The sequence below is a fragment of the Myotis yumanensis genome, unplaced genomic scaffold (assembly GCF_028538775.1).
Source record: "Myotis yumanensis isolate MYYU_CA2020_CCGP unplaced genomic scaffold, mMyoYum1.0.hap1 SCAF_21, whole genome shotgun sequence".
Classification (NCBI taxonomy): domain Eukaryota; kingdom Metazoa; phylum Chordata; class Mammalia; order Chiroptera; family Vespertilionidae; genus Myotis; species Myotis yumanensis.
Window position 1 is genome coordinate 4,750,660 of NW_027223772.1, and position 21,509 is coordinate 4,772,168.

Sequence of the window (21,509 nt, forward strand, 5' to 3'; positions counted from 1 at the left end):
TCACGCCTCCCTCTGATGACTAAGACTTAGTTATCGGGTTAGGTTTGTCTGCTGATTCTTTGTGTTTAGACTGTATTCTCTCAGGAAGCAGTCTTTCCAACACACCAATTCTGGCAGTCGCCCCAACAAGCACAGGCTTGTCCTGGTATAAATCTGGAATGGACTAGTGTAGGCATAATCATAGAACACATTATATTCATATCATTTATGATGTTCATTTCACTCTTAATCATTTACCCCATCACTTCTTAATTTAGTTCTTTATGAGGTTTTGTCTTGTCTCTGCATCTAGATTGAATTTTTTTTCAGGACAATGAAAGGAATATAACAGGCCTGAGAAGCACAGCTCTATGTTATGACATAGTAGATATTAATAAATATTTTTCTGGGTGATTTTCAAATGAAAGTTAAATGGAGTGATAACCAGAATTTCAAAGTTACTTGAAGATACGGTGATAGTCAAAGAATGGGCATCTGAAAATGATGCAAAAGTAGTGTGCAGAAAGCTCTCATTCATTAATTCAGCAAACATTTATTGGGGAGATACCAAATGTTTAGCACTTTATTAGGTACTGGGCTATCTAATAAAGTAAATCAGTTGCAACAGTGCCCACAAGGAGGTATCAGTATAACTAAGGAATTTAAATATGTTCAAAAATATAATTTTGTGTCTTAATGACTATAACAAATATAAATGTAGGGTTATATGAGGACACAAACATGCAAAGAAACCAAATAATGTTAGGAGGTTGTGAAATTAAGGGCTTACAAATAAACACTTAGAACTACTATTGAAGTTATTAGATAACTGCAAGATCATTCTTGTGTGATTTCCTTTATAAATAGGTACTTCTAGTTTAATGCCAATTAAGAGAACATCCCTTATGTGTACGGCCTTGATGGTGGTGATGGCTTCATGAGTGTATACTTATCCTCAAACTCGTCAAGTGGTATACATTAAGAGTATACAGCTTTCTTGCATGCCAATCATATCTCAATAAAGTAGTTTTAAAAAAAGAAGACAACATCTCTTTGCTCTTCTTCATTGTGGAGGATTGAGAGTGGAGGTAAAACACCTGAAAGTTATTAGATGTCGAGGTGACCTGAAGAGCTGGTAATGTTTTGGGGGGCAGGTCCTTATGTGCCCAGGAGTAAATAGACCTGGTGCTCTTGTCCATTCCACAAAGAATGAAAGAATGGCTCATTCTTCCTGCACAAGGCAAGCAATGATTAGTGGGTAATGAGACCACTGCCCAGCTTTCTGTACTGACTTTTTGATCAGAAAACTCAAAATGCAAGTTTCCCTACAAGCCACTGGGCCAGTGTTGGAATCTTCTCTGGGATAGTCAGACCTTGAATTGAATCAGATTAGGATAGTTAAGTTTTCCTACGTAACAACTATAGCACGGATTTCCCCCTCCCTCATTAATAACAGTAACAGAAACAATATAATGCTTATTATAATTATTGTAATAGTCCTTTTTATGAATTTTATTAAATATCCTGCAAACTGTGAAAAGTACCTGCTTTAATTTCTTTTCAACCATGGTGAGAGTTACAAAAAAAAAAATTAGGTGACTGTGGAGGTATGGGCAGAATAAGGTAGAATTAATACAAAGTACCCTATAAATGTCACTCTTTGCCAGCAGGAAGATCATTTTATTGTAAAAAAATTAATAGAGTGTGCAATTTGAAAATATTGGCAAGAAATTTTACTTCCAATGTGTCAAATGCAATATTAGAATAAGAATTTCCAGTGTAATTGATTTCTAAAGTAAATACGAAGAGCATATTATTTTATTTTAGCCATTAAAAGTCACATTTGTGACTTTTAAAACATTTCACTACCCATTCTTTCATAATTTCATTAATTCAGTTATTTATAAGAACAAGTTAAGGGACTATTAGGTGCCAGACATTTATAAAACCTCATTCAATCATTAGCAAAGGATTCCCATTTGCCAGGCACTATTATAGGAATGATGACTGCTCAATAGGAATGAACCAGTGCCCAACCTTAGGATGTATATAGTCTGGCAGGGGAAATATAGTGATGGGGAAAGAAGCTAATACAGAGGAGAGTGATGTCATAAATGATACACTTTGTTCCTATATTAAGGCAAGTATAGCAGATATTTGCATTCACATCTATACATCTAGCATTACTTGATTTGTGACAGATTTGTTTCTAAACTTACATTGTAAGTGCCTCCCTGGCATATTCAAACCACAGTCACTGGGTTTACTAGTAGCATGTGAAAAACATTTGCTTGAACCTGTAACAGTGTCCAGACAAGAAACAACATGCCTGTGGAAAAGGCACACTGAATGTGCTATTGATCAGTATAACCAACATATTTGGGGGAACTTCAGTGTCCCGTCCCAGAGTTCCGCTTAAATCCTGCTCTTCATTACATCTCACAAAGCATGCCAGACGCAGAGGGCAGCCACTGCCTCACCGGGTGGGATATAAGACTTGGCGGTGAGAAAGATGCTTTATGCATTTACCTTCTGATTATTAGGAGACTACCATTTGAAACAGTCATTTCCAAGATGTGGTTCTTTCTTAGTAAATGCAACAGATTGTTGAGAACTGATTATGCGGCATATCTCACAAGGGTGAATCGGCTATAACTCATGGGTGAATGATGAACAGAATTTAGGACAAATGAGATCAAACTATAATTTACCATCCCTTTCAGGACAGTTTTTTTTTTTTTAAGATCTTCTAATCATGTATTTCAGAAGGTTCTGGCTTAATCAAGTGTTCTATTTGATGAAAGATCAATGGATAAAACACTCCCCTTTCTGCTGGGGAAGCATGTGTTCACTCAATGCAGGAGCTGCCCCTTGGTGGTCAGTGGGCTCCCACAGCAGGAGTGCTGTTCAGCTGACCAATGGGCGCCAAGCTCATGGCTTCCAGTCTAGGCATCTAGACTGATCGGGCGTGAGCCCACAGCCACTTCTCCAGTGCCGCACAAGGAACAAGGCTGTGATGATGAGCAGCGGCTACATGGTCATTGGCGCGCCAGTTGCCCTAGGACAGGTGCGTGGACACCATAGTGGAGCGGTAGTGAGCCTACCAAGCAGCAACAGTGGCAGGTGCAGCTGGGCCAGGATGAGCAGGAGCAGCACAGCGCCTGGCCTGGGCTTGGGCTCCTCCCCGGCCACCTGCCGCTTTGCGCATTACTTTGTACTGTGCGGGATTGTCGTGGACAGTGGGCTGGAGCCTGATGAGCTGGTGGGTAAAGCCGGGCTGCGGTGGCACGGAGGTCCACTGATCCCCACAGGCCAGGCCGAGGGACCCCACCGGTGCATGAATCCGTGCACCAGGCCTCTAGTTTTGAATAAAAGTTATAATAAATTAGCCTAGACATTGTATTATAATAACTATACTTCCTTCGCTTACATTATATCAGCTTTGATCATCTAATTTGCATTAACTATGTCCAGAGATGCTCAGAAACAGGGAAGGAGAGTTAGGTACATATTTGAGAATTACTAGAAGTTGGGATTCTGGGCTTGAAATTTGTTGAAGCCTTTCCAGTGTGTCAGCTTTGCTAGAAGTCAACTCTAAAGCCCATATACAGTGCTTTGAGTTACTGCACACCCATGACATTTCTAATATTTACAGTCTTACTCCCAATAACTGAAATAATGTACTCTTTGTACCTCAATTATTACATATGGATTTTTTTGTAATACTTGTGGTTCCATTTATTATACTTTTCACTTGCATGGCAGAACTAGGAAAATTATGTGTCAAGAAAGAAGAATGTTGACATCCAAGACTTTAGGTACACTTTACTAGTCATGGAATGATGGGAACAAACTTTCTCACAGGTATAGCTAACATTGTGAGGGGTTAGTCTTCAATTTTAAGACTTTTTAGATTAGAAGTCTAGACAGAGATGGCATATATGTGATGTGGATGACGGTTTAATCCAAGTAGGATATACTGGATGAAATTTCCTGAGATTTAAAGCCTAGCTAAATTCCAGTACCATAGAATCATGAAAATAGATTTAAACCCTTAAAACTTTCCTATCACAATTAGTTTTCAATCTACTTTGAATTGCTATCATTTTTATAAAATCACATTTTTGAGTCACATTTCAATTCCATCTGCAATATTTCCAGTGCTGGAGATAGAACTCATATTTTCAATCCTGATAATTTACATCATATTTTCCAGCCCACAACGTTTTTACTAGACATTGTAGACCTCGCTGTTCTTTTCAACCATCCCATAATGGCACTTCAGCTATGTAAGGCAAGTGGGAGAACAGGGTTTGATTTCCAGTCATCAGAATTGACAAAGAATTATCTGAGTTAGTCTTCATATAATTGAGAGCAAAAGGCATACACTTGCCAGTTCTGTGAGATACAAACAGAGATGAATAAGAACTGCTCCCTGCCTTAGAGGACTCGCATTCTACTGAGAGAATCAGATGTTGGGGTCAAGAAAGACAAATGACAGTTGGCCAGATACACATGGCAGGGCGCGACAAACACTGTGCAACAGTAATGAGGCCAACTAAGGTTCGTGCACGGGAGGCCTGAGTCTTGAGAGATAAGAAGAGGCCCAAGATCACATAAATGTTAAGTGTCAGAGTTGGGATTCACTCTAAGCCTTACTTAAAGTCAATGTCTGTTAACCTGATAGTATATTTTCAACCACATTTTGCTATAGTCTGCCTCTTCAAAACAGAAGAGGGTAGCTGTCTAGGATGCAGCCTTCCAGTGACTTCTGCCCAGAGAAATCCACAGCCAACAGCATGCAAAGATTCAGAATGTTACTTTTCTCTCTCAAGCACTTGAGGTCTATAAAAATAAAAACTCAAAATTGGTGACAGCATGTGAAAGAAAACCGTACTTTATTTATAAAGGCAATGAGACATTTAATGAACGAATATCTGTTTTTTTGTTCCCTTATTTTACATTAAATATTTTATACCCTTAATATTTCGGTAATAGCACAGGTCACTATGTGATTTTAAAATGCCTATTACTAGGTAAGGGCAGTAAACTATAAGAGGATCAGATACCCTTGATCTAGCAATGGTCAGGATGAACCAAATACCAATTGGCCCCTAACAAAAGACGGAGATATTTCCTACTGTTAAAAACACAAAAGTTAGGATTTTGATCTGAAGCACAAGTTTTGATTTTCACTCATTCATTCCCTAGTCAGCTCTGGGTATTGAATATGTATGCAGCTCTATGATCACGGTCTCAGAGAAGAAAGACAACGACCCTGGTCTCAAGAATACTGCATTTTGGTGAGTCATAGCTACATTTCCTTGAGTACACTTACTCAAAAGAAATTGCTGGATTTTTCCCAGACTATAAGAGAACTTCTCTGAAAATAGATGACTCAGTCATACAAAATGATGAGTCTGGTGTACTATTGGGGAGCCTATGACAATGGTAACTTTCAATGAAATAATTGGAGTTAAAGTGACGCTGTGAGTTAGGTGTTTCCTCTGGCAGAGGTGTTCACGTGCTCTGGCTCATTAGAGGATTGTGACAAAGAAGGCTGGGCTGAAGTTCGCTTTCATTCATTTTGTGTGTCTTTCAGGGCTTTCTTCCTCAGTTATTTTCCAAGCTTTAAAGTGTTTCCTACTATTTTAACCAAATATGCGTGGTGATGGAAAGGACGTGATATTTTCAGCAGAATGGCTTAATTAGGTTTAAGTAAGCAGTACCTGCCAAGGAGGGTAGGTTTGCTTCTAGCCATAAAACGGTGCGGGGCGATGTGTGCTGTGTTCCTGAGGAGGGAAGCAAGTGATGGATGTGCTGGTAAAACGGCGAAGGGAAGGATGAAGCCTGAGAGATAAAAGTCTCCAAAGGGAAATAAAGTAGGAGAGCAGCTGCCCCCATCTTAACTGAAGCATAAATTCCAGAACAGGAGCTGAGGTTTCATTTCAAGCACATGGTGGGAGAGAATTTAGCGTGTGTTTCTGTGTGTTTGTATGCCCGTGTGTGTACTGAAAAACATGTCCGGCGAATTATTTTCATCCTATGCATGAAGAGTTTTCAAAGTATTTCTAAAAAAGGAAATGTTGCAAATGCAGATTTTTTTTTTTTTTTTACTAATTATTCCTGAGAGACATCCATTTAGTCAGCATTCGGTGGAGACGCACAGGATCAAGGATGGGCAGGAACTGTCCACTGCTGATCCAGCAGATGAGAAACACACAGCATTGCTACCCTCACAGAACTGAATGCTCTTAGTTCATCTTTTCTTTCTGCAACCACTGCCTTTCCCACTCCCCCACCGCCTGCCGGAATCATTTTTCTTACAGATTCCATGAGACTTTTCATGATGGAATCAGCTGCCTCAACTATGTTTTCAAGATTTTGTTCTCAGGAGACCTCAGAATGAGATTACTTGCACGGGTGAGAACATTCACTGCTCTCTGCAAAGAGGAAGGGCCACCCCGCATACACAGGTGCTACTTAAATGTTTTTATGAACCACCTTGGGGACTGCATATCCCATTACACGGGGCATGCTATTATCAGCAGAGCTTTGAAAAATCTCACATTCTTACCTGCCTTTATTCCTCTTATGTACACGCCTGTATATAATATAATCCTGAGGTGGGCAAACCTTTGCTTTAAAATGCTTTAAGAAGAGAAAAAAAATGCCTTTAAGCGAAGGAACATTGCACATTTTTATGGCTTTGTTATAAACTTCTGAGAAACAGAATTGGGAAATCTTGAGGCTCTTTTTACTTTATGGAAAATCCAACATGCATCACCATAAAAAAAAAATGCACCTGTCATTCTTACAACAAAAAACAAAAATGAATGCAAAACTAATATAAAGTCGGAGGACATAAATTTTCTATTCGTTTTAAAAGAAAATATATGAAGTCACATATACTTAACTAGGGAAATACATCAATTTACTTTAATGCCTTTTATGTGCAGAGGGCCCTTCTCAGTCCTGTGTTTCCATCCAGGACCGTGGGGCTGACTATGTCTGCGCTCCTAATCGACAGTTTGCTCTTCGAAAGGCTGTATGGAGAAAAGGGAAGCTGTGTTCCCTAATACTGGGGCCAAGAATACCTGTACATTCTTGTCTACATTGATGACTTATCCAGATTCTTTAGAAAGATGATTTTTCTAAAGAATAAAAATACATACCTGACAAACAGAGGAGAGCATTTTGTGATGATATTAATAAACAGAAATAATTGTATTATCACACGATTATTTACCTTCACAATAGATTTAGTTTTCTCCCTTCTCCCCTTTTTCTTTCTGTCTATGTATGGTGTTTTAGCATGGGACCCAGTGTTCTTCAAAATACTGAAATAAACATCAGGCTGACATTGTTTTGGAATCAGTGAATCAGTCTTAAAAGCTTAGTGATATGGAAATCTCCCATGAAGCATTCTTGCTATAATCATTTGCTAGATGCTAATGCTATGAAGCATGCAACCAGATTGAGTTTTAGCTCACAAATGTGCCCTGCATATCGATGTCCCTTTTACTGGCAGGTTGGCAGAACTCTTCTAAATGTGAGTAATCCACCTTGCCACTCAACAGGACCAACAATCATCTACCAACTCAACTCATTTCTGCCATGATCTGTACTATTTCCAACAAATTTGAATATTGTGACTACTGGAGTTTTGTGCTAGTATTCTCATGAGAAGTAATTTTATAGACAAGTAAGTCTTTAGGGGATTGGGAAGTGATATTTACTAAACTTTAGAAAAACCAATTATTTTCAAATACTTTAGAAGCAAGCTCACATCTATATCCGAATGATTATTGTAGGCTATAACTTATGGACTGAGTTCCATTTAGCTTATTTTCAGAAAGTAAGAAAATTATAGTTATAAAAAAACACTTTAAAAGTCAAGTGGCCCAGAATAATCTTCCTTTATTTTTTCTAAATTAATGCATTTTACTTATACTTTTTGTGTCTATAGTTGATATTAAAAGAAACTCTTGCTTTTGAATGCATAAAATTCAAATAAGTTGTAAAATATTTAATGGTCTTAAGGTCAGAGAACAAGAATAACTGTGGTTTCCTCAGATAATTGTTAATAACAAGGTTAAATTATATCATGGAGAAGGAAGAGAGTTAAAGAAAAAGAAAAGAGGATCTGATCAAACTATGGTTAATAGTTAAGAATTGTTTACAGAACATAATAGACAAAGGTAGAAAAGAGTACCTAAGTTTTACATTCTACAAGCCACAATAACAATAGAGTATGTCATTGTATCACCATTTTTAATAATGCTTAGATGAACAATTTAGAATGATAAATACTTTCAAAGAAATAAAAGGCAGAATAATACTATAATCTTCTAAATTGGAGTAACCTTGAAGTGATTTATAAGATCACATGCTATGAACTGATACATTTCTATAATGTAAATATTTAATGGCAACACATTCTCTACTGCACCTTCAAAAGTACAAGTGTTTATTCCATTGTGGTTCAGAATAGTGGGTTAAAGAGGAAGTATCTTTAGCTTGCAATTTTGGGCTATTGCATTAAACTAGCATCTATAGCATTCTTGTGCCTGCTTTACACATATATGAAAAGAACTGCTCTTTCCGCTTGAGAAAAAGGACTCAATTATTACTATATATATTCTCCTGAATCCAAGGGATCAGCAGTCTTTAACAACCCATTCAGTGGACTTAGAAAAAAAAATGCAAAAGCTATAAGTTATTCAATACAGCTTGGCAGCACACAAAAGCCCTTAGAGAAATAGTTCTCAACCTTCCTAATGCCGCAACCCTTTAATACAGTTCCTCATGTTGTGGTGATCCCCAACCACAAAATTATTTTCGTTGCTACTTCATAACTGTATTTTTGCTACTATTATAAATTGTAATGTAAATATCTGATATGCAGGATGTATTTTCGTTGTTACAAATTGAACATAATTAAAGCATAGTGATTAATCTCAAAAACAATATGTAATTATATATGTGTTTTCCGATGGTCTTAGGCAACCCCTGTGAAAGGGTCGTTCGACCCCCAAAGGGGTCACGACCCACAGGTTGAGAACAGCTGCCTTAGAGCAAGTGATAAAGGATCAGATGTTGCTCTCAAATCTTACCTGGTTTACTCTTCTTAAAAATCCAACCCTTGCTGTCTACCATGCAGATCTGCTGGCCACTGGGTGAAATCCAGACTGAGTAGTTGATCATGATAACTCCAACATGTCATGGACAGCAGCGTCTCTCAGATTCCCACAAGCCAACTGCTTGAAACGAACCTGCAACAAACAAGGTATTCCTTCATTTTAATGGAAAAATAGTGAACCATGCCCTAGGTCCAGAAGGCATCACTACTTAATCAATAAAGGAATAGTAAAGAAATGTGTGAGGAGCCATAAATGCCTCTGAAGATGCTGATAAACATTAAAGCCAGAAGGCTGAAGTTTATTTCCCATCAAAGGCGCTTTCTGTCTGGCACATGCTCCTCTTCGTGTGATTATGGATCTACTTGAGTTCTCAGTATCCATAAACATTATTGATATTAAAGCTCACACATTTTATAGTGTGTACCCTTTCTCCTTCCTGTAGGTGACCACTAGGAGCACTCAGAGTATTTTTGACCCTATTCATAATCATCTCAGGGTACCTAGGCAATGAGGTTCAACAGGGCAAAACCCAGAGGAAAATTAGCATCTAGAACCATGATCGGCAAACCGTGGCTCGTGAGCCACATGCGGCTCTTTGGCCCCTTCAGTGTGGCCACAAAGTTTCAATCGCACTGTGCGTGCGCGCCAGCATGTGGTATTTTGTGGAAGGGCCACACTCAAGGGGCCACAGTTTGCCGACCACTGATCTAGAAGAAAATCCATACGAAGGTCTAGATCCAGGACAGTTTCCTTAGTGAGCTCTGACACTGCAGTCAATGTCAACATTCCTGGTATAAAGACTGCAATGTCTCTGAAGGAGACAGGGCCTGAGGAACTCCTTTGGGGGGCACATGTGAGGTGCTGCAAACTCGGCAGCAACCGTGATCTACATCAAAACACAGACTATGAGACTGTGACCTACGTGAGCATGTGGTAGCCTGAGTCTGGACACTAGAGCCCAGGAAAGTAATTAGATAATTAATTTTGGTGCAACCTACCACATATCTAATTGTTCAACTATTTATGTTCATATGAGTAAATATGGTGTTTAACCTTCGTAAGCATTTTTAGCTTCCATTCAAGGAGAAAACGCCATGCACCATTCACAGCTCTTAATTGCACTCATACCTGCCACACAAATAATTCTGTTCAATAGAAATTTAGAAAGATACTAATGAACAGATTTGCTTCTTGGTCCTTATAGGATAACCTTTAATAACTATTAGAATTTTTTAGCTACTACAACTATATTTAGTTCTACATATACAAACATTTATTGTTATTATTTTCTAAGTAGTGGGAAGGAAGTGGCTGAGAGCTTGTGCTGAGGCTGCATGTGAGTGGCTGTTCTGTAGATTCATGGGCACAGGTGCAAAGACAGATTCTAACAAGCCACAAACTGATATATCCTCATGCACCTGTGACTAGAGATTCACGTACTCCCAGGGGTTATGTGGAGACTCGGTTAAAAGATACCGCAGTAAGAGATCCTATTATGCCACTGCAGCAAGAATGGCAAGGGCTGAAGTCCAGCACATATCTCAGACTAAAATGCAACACTCCAAAATAAGTCCTTAAAAAAAAAAGACACGAATACTGGGACACAAAGTGACTATTCTGCAATTCAAAACAGGAGCGTCATTTTTGTGTTATTACTGACACACATAAATACACACACACACACACACACACACAATTTTCTAATTTATTGATCCAATTTCCAGAAGTTGACTAAAGTTTAGTTTAACAAGTACAAGATTTCTTTGTACAGCAAAAGAAATCCTGTATTTGTTAAACTAAACTTTAGTCAACTTCTGGATGCAAAATGTTCCTTTTCATGCCAAAAAATTACTTCTTTTCTTTGTTAAGGATATTCTGAAAGGTATCAAATCAATCCCTTTATAAAACAAATATGTTTCCATGAGTGGTAACACTTTTGGCCTCTTTGCTACCATGCAGGATATTTTAAGAAGTCATACATTGGTCAATCAAATGATATTAAAGTGTTTATAAACATAATCTCCAAGCTACCAAACTTACTATAAGCTGAGGAATTTTTTAAAGCTACTTGCTTTGGAAGCACCTATTCTATTGCATTGGTTTGAAACTTTATTCTAATAACAATTTTCAGAACAAAAAATACTTAAAATAATTTTTTTCAGTTTCTTCTCAAATATACTAGCAATAAAAAAAAAACATGCAGAAAATTCTTTTTGAAATACTCATAGGAATTAAGTGATTTTCACTAAAATCAATGTGGTTTTGAAATGGTTTCATTTTCTTCTATTTTCTCATCTTATCCAGCTTAATACTGGATGACTAGTTTAAAATCAAGATCTTGTAATATAGAAACCCACACATGAAACCTATATGTTCATGTTGACCAATGTAACCCAATCAATTTAATAAATAAAATGTTAAAAATGCAAAATAAATGCTATTCTTATTTTAGAGAGACGTGTATTCTTTTAAAAATAAATGTTCAATAAATGCATTTGATTACATGTAAGTTATACTTCAATAATTTTAATTTAAAAATTTTAATAAATTTTTGACAATATTCAAAGTGATTCTAGATGGGGCAAGTTATTCAGAACCTATTGATAAAACACTGTTGTATATGAATTTTAAACAAAACACGACCAAAATAAAAACTGAAAAAAGGAGAAGAAATTCAAACATTCACAAACTGTTTTTTGTTTCTTTGTCTGGCCTTAAGTGCTCTGTAATTGAGTTATGGCCTTATTTGCCTTCCTTTATGCACACTGCTACTATCCTTTTAGTTATCTTGGTGCTTTGAAAAAGCTTTACAAAGGGTCCCCTCAGCACTTAGGCATTCATTTCATAGGTTATTGATTTGTCCTTGTTGTTATGTTGTTCTTTAAACTGTATCTGGGGCATGTGCTTCATCTTCCCCCTGGAGGCATGTTGCATAGCCCTCTGGGTAGCTGACGTCACTGGGACTGCTCAACATTCTGTGAGCTCAGTGCATTTGTTAAATGACTGGTTGGTATATTTTGCAAGCTTTGTATCTAACTCACTCATTTGCCTCTATATATGTCAAAAATGTAACCATTAACAATGTAGTAACAGGTAGGTTATCAATGAGACTTTCTGTCTTAGAAATTTCACATCTGTCCCCTTATATCAGTGACTAGAGGCCCAGTGCACGAATTCATGCATGGGTGGGGTCCCTCTGGGTGGCCTGCAAGGATCGGGCCGAAACCCGTAGTCCAACGCCGCCTGCAGCTCCTACCTGCCGCCCCCACTCATCCCGGCCCCACTGTGCCTGCCGTGGGCTCCCGCCCAATGAGTCCCAATTGGGAGAGGCTCACGCTGCCGCAGCAGAGCTCACCAGCCATGAGCCCTGCATCTGGGGTCCTCCTAAGGGGAGTGGCCTGCAGGACCAGGCTAAAACTGGCTCTCCGACATCCCCTGAGGGGTCCTGGATTGCGAGAGGCACAGGCCAGGCTGAGAGACCCCACTGGTGCACGACTGGGCCAGGGAGGGACCACAGGAGGGCTCCAGGGCATGTCCAGCCCATCCTGCTCAGTCCTGATCAGCCGGACCCCAGCAGCAAGCTAACCTACTGGTCAGAGCATCTGCCCCCTGGTGATCAGTGCACGTCATAGCGAGCAGTTGAGCAACCTTAGCATAACATTAGCATATTACACTTTGATTGGTTGGTTGGTTGTTCTGCCATTTGGTCTATTTGCATATTACCCTTTTATTATATAGGATATTGGAAAAGGGAAGGTGCCCCCATTTTTCAGTCACTTCTAAATTCCTATTTTTCTTCAATTAATCAGACATAAAAGTCATAGGTTATTTCCCAGAAGGCCAGGGTCATCAAAAAAAATTGATGGTACCATTATGTGGCAGTTGCTATCTATTTCATATACAGTTTCTCATTTAATTTTCTCAAAAAAACATGAAAAGCATGTATTTTTAATAATTTCCATTGTATAGTAATGAAAATAGGATCAAAGAGTTTAAGTTACTTGCCCAAGGGCATTCTGCCTTTGGATAATGGGACTGGGACATATGTATAATTAATTGATAGTGTGGTACTGTCAATTAATTCTAAGTTCTTACAAATTGAATTTGAGCCCTTTGGTCAACCTACAGATGAAAATCTGAGTCTCAGGAAAATTAGGTAACTTACCAGAGGTATTAAGATCATGGTAGGGTCTGGATGAGTACCTTACCCATGATGCTTTTTTCTTCCACACCACTCTCTTACCCAGCTTACTTGGAGTGGTATGTCTAAACAACTATAGATTTCCAATTCACTTGATTTTAAAGAACCCTGTTTTGGGTAGTTTTATTTTAAAAGGAGATACCAAAGCCAACAAACAAAATAACAGAGGATTTCTGAGTAATCAATTTTAAATGAGCTTAATTTTCTGAAAGCAACAGATGGCATCTTTCTAACTTATAAGCTATTTTTCCAATAAGAAAACATAGACCAACACAAAAAGAGACTGTGTGCATAGATAGTGACAAAGCCTATGATTAGATTAAAATATAAATAGTGCATTGGTGATTTGCTGATGCTCTATTATTAGCAATTGCAAACTTGAAATAATCTTCCAAAATATTCATTTAACATTTTTAGTTCAGAAAACCAGCAGAAGACTCCTTAAGTGACACAAAACAAAATCTGGGGCAATTCTATCAATATTTGAGAACCCACGGTCTGATACTCAAATGATTCTCCTTTTTTCCATCTTTGTTCAAATATGCCAAATTCTGATTTTGATTATGTTCTAGAAACTTTGTCAATTAAAGTAGGCCATATCCCCATTTGCATTTTCTTAAAATGAGGGGAATACAATTAGTCATGTTCCCAGATTTTCTACAAAAGAAACTAGTCTCACATCCTTTTTCCTTCCTTTCCTGTTTTATCCATTCTCCTTTTACTTTCTTTTTCTTTCCTCCATTGTATCCTTTCATTGTCTTCTCTTCCTTCCTTATTTCCATCCTTCCTTCATCTCTTCTTTTTCTTCATTTTTGCCTTTTCATTTTAACAAACCTTTAAATGTCTATTAAGTTCTATATAATGTTCTGGGTTCTGAGGAAAAGGCCAGCACAGAAACTCAGCTCATAGTCGAGAAAGGTGAACAGAGAAGTAAGCCAATATAATATGGAAGCAGGTTAGGGATGCAGCCTGCATAGACTCCTTCAGAATATGTCAGCCCTGAGAGTAAAATCTTATCTAATAATAGACAAAGATTGAAATTGACCGTACCTTCGCTACGCCTCCTATTGGCTAATCAGCAAGATATGCAAATTAACCACCAACAAAGATGGCAACTAATTTGCATACTGCAGGCACAGTGGGACAGTGCCATCCCACCTGCCCCGCCACAATCCGGGCCTGCTATCTGCGACCTGGGGTGGCGGGCAACCCGTGTGCGACCTGACCTGTGGCTGGTGGGTGGGACCGCGGAGATCACCACCACCTGCCCTGTCCTCATCCGGCCCTCCCTCGGGGGACCCGGGGCTGGCAGGATGGAAGGCGGCTCCAGTCGGAGCGAAGGCATGGGTCCTGGGTGCAGGAGGAAAACCGGTGCTGGCAGCCAGGGGGAGGGAAGGTGTATTGCACGAATCTTTTCGTGCAACAGGCCTCTAGTAGTTCATAATTCAACTCTAGGTTGGCCTGGCCAAGTTATAACTTTGAAGGGATTAAGCAAAAACAACAACAATACAAATTTAAAAAAAGCTCACAGACACACATAACAATATGCTGACTACTAGAGGGGAAAGGAGGGAGGGGGTAGGAGAGATTACAGGGAGGATAAATGGTGATGGAAGGAGACTTTACTTGGGGTGGTGAACACACAGCACAATATACAGTTGATGTATTATAGAATTATATACCTGAAACCTATGTAACTTTATTAACCAGTATCAGGCCAATAAAGTCAATTAAAAAATAAATCTACATATATAAAAGCCCAGTGACTGGAACAGCGGAATGACCAGAACAACCGGTGGCTATGATGCGCACTGTGGCAGCTAACCAGCCTGATCTGGGCCCCGATTGGCCCCCAACACCCTGATCAGGGGCAGGGCTGGCTGGCCAACTGCCCGCAGCCCCTCCCCCCACTGGCTTGGCCCAATGGGGCCCCATTGGGGCGGACTGGCTGGACCGCCTGGTCCCCACTTGTGCACAAATTCGTGCACCGGGCCTCTAGTAATAAATAATCATCACCAAGAAGCTCTTACATACCTCATATACGTTGAGTTTTTTATGGTTTAGAAGGGGATCCTTTAAATCTTAAAGCTCAAAAACGAATGTCTCAGGGTCAGCATGTCACTTACATGTGAATACAGCTTGGTTGACTACAAGCAGGAGTGAAAGAGCCAACAAGTTACCTGAAGAAAGCAGGCTCAGCCCAAGGGCTTTACAAACAACATTTTAAACCTGCTTTTTGCCAGATGGAACACCTTCATGAACTCATTTTGGTCCTCATCCATTAGTATGCTGTCTTGCTTTATAACTATTGAGGAGCCACTGCCCGCTACTATCCAGAGATCAGTCCCATTCCTCCACCTTTCGGCAAAATTCATGGTGGGTGAAAATTCTTCAAGAAACCTTTCTATCATTCCCAAGTGTAAGTCATATTACTTGAGTTTAGGTCAGATGCAAGCCCCCCCACCCCCTAATTCCTGAGCTGCAGTAGAAAGAAGGCTTTCCCTTCCCTTTAAAGATTACTACTATGTTAATAATACAATATGCAAACTCCATTCTGATCTCTCAATAAAACTCCATTCTGATCTCTCAGTAACGTTCAAGAACCACTCTTTGTGTCATTTTTATTTTTATTGGGAGATCAGAATGGAGTTTGCATGTTGTATTATTGGGGGTTGGGGGGAGGCCCGCTGGACTAGATAATCAAAATCACCAAAGAGTGTGGTTAATAATGTGGATTCTTGGGCCCCACACCAGAACTAAAAAATCCCTATTTTTGGAGTGAGATTGGGAATCCTGCAGATAGTTGTTCGCTAGGTTACACTTAGACTCAGTAACGTTCAAGAACCACTCTTCTAGAGCAAAGCCCATGTTTGATATTTCTTAATACTTTCCCACAAATTTTAATTTATAACCTTTATTTCTCTTTTAATTTCAAACACAATAGCTTGTTTTTTAAACTGATTCTTCTGTTTTTAGCATACATTGAGAAATTCCCTTTAATAATCAATGTTTTCCCTTCAAACATTTAACTACTTATTTTAATGTTCAATAATTACATGCTCTTTACCACTCTTCACTGAATGTGGCATTAATTTTTTGATCACTTAAGAGAATCTCTAAGGTTACTGAGAAACAATAGGAACAACTGGAAATATTGCAAATGGCACAGGTTAGTCATAATGAGAAAGGAGGACTCAAGTGTAAGGGAGCAATGAATGGTAAAGTAGTAGTGAAGGGAGTATGGTGGCCATCATGACTTCCATTTCCCGGAGAAGGAACTTAATGTCTGTACACGCTGCCTGAGTTTGACAGCAATTACTCTCTTGAGGGGATGCAGTTAGCATATGTGAGAGGGGTAACTGTAGTAGGGTGTTTCAGGAGTTGGAGAGCATTCTAGAGAAAAGGGGTAAGAAAATGAGTATTTGGCAAGTAGCCACAGTAAATTAGCATGTCATGCTGAGGGCTTTACATACATGTTCTCATTTCATCTTCACAACAAACCTGAGAGACAGATGTTCTTATTCCCAGTGGCTGATTGAGAAGACCTAGTTCAGGGGTGAGCAACCTTTTCGTGAGTGCCTGCCAAAACCAGCAAAATCTCTGACTCAAAATTCTTCTGCGTGCCAACCCTAATTTTTTGAGAACATGTTACGCCTACTTGATATCTCTTAAGGTGTATGTATGTGAAGAACCTTGAAGAAATAATAAAATCCATTTGAGCGACAAAGACACAGTATATAATGATGAAAAATACATTTTTTTTAATGTATACATGTACACTGATAGTCCGACAGAAAACTTTATGACTCCGTTTGATATTATCAGTGAGACTTTTGCTGCTGCATCACTGATGACAGAGATTTTACATCAGGTTTATATTTCGTGACCTTCAGAGATATGCACGAGCTACTACTTTCATCCGTCAGGCTACTCCTATTACAAGACTTAACAAAATTCATCACTGAGAACAAAGATTCACGAGCGTATGTGGATGAAACCAAAACACTAGTAGGATCTAGGAAGGCAGGAAGAGCTAAGGCAGAGGCATAGAAATTGCTCTTCCCCTCTCTCGTCGATCCATGTCTATGGTCTTTAAGATAACTTGTTATGTAAAATTATTTATTTATCTAAGATGCACCTACACTGAATTTATCTGAAAAATAAAAAAGTTGATATTAAGAAAAAAATTGTAAATGGAAGATTTAAGAGAGGGTTTCACGTGCCAGCAAAAGTTACTGGTATGCCATGTTTGGCACGCGTGCCAAGGGTTGCCCACCGCTGACCTAGGGTCAGCAAAAGTAAGGAGTTTGCCTTGGGTCAAAAAGCTACTATCTCATTCCTTTGTGGATTATAATGAACAACATAAACCGATGAACAAAAACAGATCTAGAGACAGAGAAGCATTGATCAGATGCTCAAACCTCAGAGGGAAGGTAGGGGAGGGTGGGGGTAAAGGGGAGAGATCAACTAAAGGACTTGTATGCATGCATATAAGCATAAGGGATGGATGCAGGTAATGGGGGTGAGCGTGAGGGCAGGACTAGGGGGATGAGGGGACAATGGGGGGATAAATTCACATTTGTAATACCTTAATCAATAAAAATTAAAAAAAAAATTTAAAAAGCTACTAAAAGGGAGAAGTAGGATTTATACCCCTGACTTCTTGATTCCACAGGCCATGCTTTTTCTGACATAATAAATGCACAGTATTTATTTGTCCTATTAATTTGCTTTTTGCACTTCAAAAATAAACCCAGTTCAACCATTTTTCTCTTCTATTTCTAATGCTTCCATTCCACTAACCACTATTCCACTTTATTCCAAAATCAGGTACATAGAGATACTATATAAGAGAGACAATGTAATATTGTTTGTTTTACTTTGCTTTGACCAGAAACAAACACACACCTCTGATTTTTATATTTATTGGGAGATCAGAATGGAGTTTGCATGTTGTATTATTGACATAGTAATAATTTTTAAAGGAAAGGGAAAGCCTTCTTTCTACTGCAGTTCAGGAATGGGGGGGGGGGCGGGGGGGGGGAGAGGGGCTTCCATGTGACCTAAACTCAAGTAATATGACTTACACTTGGAAATGACAAAGATTTAACTATGCATATAGAAAGTAAGGCTCATACTAGCGCTAGCTGAAGCCCTAGGTTTTCCTGCAGTGTGACCTAGTTTATATTTCCAGCACCTTGGCTCCCAAGCTTCCTTGTTCTTGTCTATGTGTCTGTTTTGTGAGAGCTGAATCTCCCTCAGTTAAATTCATTTTCTGCTTAAGAAAACCAGAGTCATTTTCCAAAAACTAAAAATCCTGACACAGAAATTTTCTTATTAAAAATGATAGAATAGCCCTAACCGGTTTGGCTCAGTGGATAGAGCATCAGCCTGCAGACTCAAGGGTCCCAGGTTCGATTCCCGTCAAGGGCATGTACCTTGGTTGCGGGCACATCCCCAGTAGGAAGTGTGCAGGAGGCAGCTGATCGATGTTTCTCTCTCATCAATGTTTCTAACTCTCTTTTCCTCTCTGAAAAAAATCAATAAAATATATTTTTTAAAAAAGATAGAATATCTACTAGGATCCAACAGGAGACTGACCCAACGTAACGTGGCATGTATCTAAGAGAACAACAACAATGAAAGAAAAGCAGAAAAACAAAGACAAAATTTGAATAGAGAAACTGTGGCTAAAGTTATGATGCAACTAGTAAACTTACCAATAAGATGTAAAATCTTTACTTAGTTAGGTTCCAATTGGATATTTTAGCAAATGTCTTAATTGTGCTATGTATTAATGTTTTTAAGGAGAATGTTGAGAATAACTTCCAGATACGATGGTCTAGTTAGAGCAAATTTACAATAAAGATATATTAAATTCACCTGGCCTGTGTGGCTCAGCAGTTGAGAGTTGACCCAAGAACCAAGAGGTCATAGTTCGATTCCCAGTCAGGGCACATGCCAGGGTTGTGGGCTTGATCCCCAGTCGGGATGCATGCAGGAGGCAGCCAATCAGTGATGTTCCTCTATCATGGATGTTTCTATCTCTCTCTCCCTCTCCATTCCTCTCTCTCTAAAAATCAATAAAAACATTTTTTTTAAAAAAGATATATTAGATTGGAAGTGGTTTGCTTCACACACAGACATACTTTTAAACCCTTTAAAATGGGAGTACTTATTACAAAGTATCAGGTATATTATTTTATTTTCTACCATATCCAGGACATATTCAGCAGACATATAACTATTGAAATAATAATAATAATAATAAACCTGGGTGTTTTGAAATGAAAATAAACTCACATTACCAATCATTCAGTCATTCAAAAAAAATATTTACTGCATTATTACTATGTCCCAGGTACTGTGAAAGGTTCTAAGTGAAAAGGATAGATAAAACACTGACTGTCCTAGACCTCACAGAACTTACCGAACTCACATAATCAGTAAACATCCTTATTGGGTTTACATAATTTATACAAATGTGGTTATACTTAGTAGTCTGCCCTAGTTCTGGGTTCCTCAAGGCTCACAGTAATTTGGTATAAAAATTGTGAAAAGTAAGTTGTCAAATTGTCTCAAGATTAAATAAAATGCTTTTTTTTTGTTTTGTTTTTTTACTGACTCATGGCAAATGATAGCTAAAAAATAATCCAAAAGCCCAAAAAGAGGTGTTTTTTTTTTTTAAAAAAAAATTGATTTGAGAGAGAGAAACATCAATTTGTTGTTCCACTTATTTATGCATTTATTGGTTGCTTCTTATAGTATGTGCCTTGACTGGGGATAGAACCCACAACCATGGTGTATCAGGGCTATGCTCTAACCAACTGAGCTACCCACCCAGGGCCAAAAGGTCATTAATTCATTAACTTGTTACCACATTCAACAACTATTCATGATCAGTACTATTTTCTGACTTCTGTTTTATATAACAGATACCAAGACAAACAAGATAATCAATTTCTTGAAGTTTACTTTACATTGGAAGAAGGCTGATGGTAAAAATAAGATCACTTTGGAGAGTGATAGTATGACAAACATAAAATATTATAACATTAGCAAAACACAGGACTGGGGAAGCACTGGATAGATGGGTGATGAGGGAACCCTGACTGATGAGTGTTTGTGTGTAAGATGTTCACCTAGGTATTGTCTATGACAATAAAATGGTAGAGCATACCAAATGCCAATGAACTAAGTAACTGGCATTGGCCTTACCCTGCCACCCCAAACAACTATAAAAGTGTTAAAAATGAGGTAACAGTTTTCAGGCACTGAATGGACAGTGGGTGACTGATATTTACAAGAAACAAAATACACTGAGGTGAGCCTCTGATCATCCCACAATTGCCTGGCTTTCAGGCTGGGGACATCTTCCTGCCACAGAGAAGGGAGATGGAGCTCTGAGCGGGCAGCTATGGGAGCTCAGATATTAGTGGCTGGGATGTACAGGGAAGGTACCGGAGAAGAGAGCATGCACAGAGGAAGGGTCCCTCAATACTGGTGGAGGTTTGTCTTAATTTCTTAAGAAATAAGAAATTATTTTGATTGAATGATAAAGAAAATATGCCACATCAGAATGTGTGGATGCAGCTAAATCAATGATAAAAAAATATACTGATAATTTAAAAACCTTGTATTCGAAAACAAAGTTCTCAAGTCAAATATTTAAGTTTTGACCCTATAAAACTAGAATATAATCAAATTAAGCCTGAATCAAAAGTAAATAAAAGTAAAGGCAAGATTTAATGAAACAGAAACAAGATAATAATAAAAAACAAAACAAAACAAAAACTACCAAAGTTGTTTCTTTGAAAAATAAAGTGGATAAATGAAATATAATAAAAACAGAGAGAAAATGGAAATTATAAATATCTTTAATAGAAAACAGATGTCATCACAGATCTTAAAGACATTAAAAGAACAACAAAGGGACACTGTGAATGACTCTATGATAATAATTTGATAATTTAGATTAAATGGACAGATTCTTATAAAAAACATTTGTAAATTCCTCAAAAAGACCACAACTAAAAAAATTGATTATATTTAATAAAGAAAGTGAACTCATAATTATATACAACGACCCAGAAAGTAAACTTCAAATTCAGATAGTTTTACTAATGAGCCCTATCAAACATTAAAGAATTTCAGTCTTTCAGAAATTCTTTTAAAAACTCAAAAAG

The 21,509-nt window shown here is 38.3% G+C and overlaps 1 protein-coding gene across 3 annotated transcripts in view; it reads right to left on the minus strand.

The window, feature by feature from the left end:
• Positions 1-21,509, minus strand: part of LINGO2 (leucine rich repeat and Ig domain containing 2) — a 1,208,426-nt gene that overhangs the window by 289,215 nt on the left and 897,702 nt on the right. For all 3 annotated transcript variants that reach the window (XM_070400858.1, XM_070400856.1, XM_070400857.1), the window contains one exon: positions 9,096-9,254. The gene's annotated coding sequence lies outside the window, so the exon portion shown is untranslated. The remainder of the gene's footprint in view (positions 1-9,095; positions 9,255-21,509) is intronic.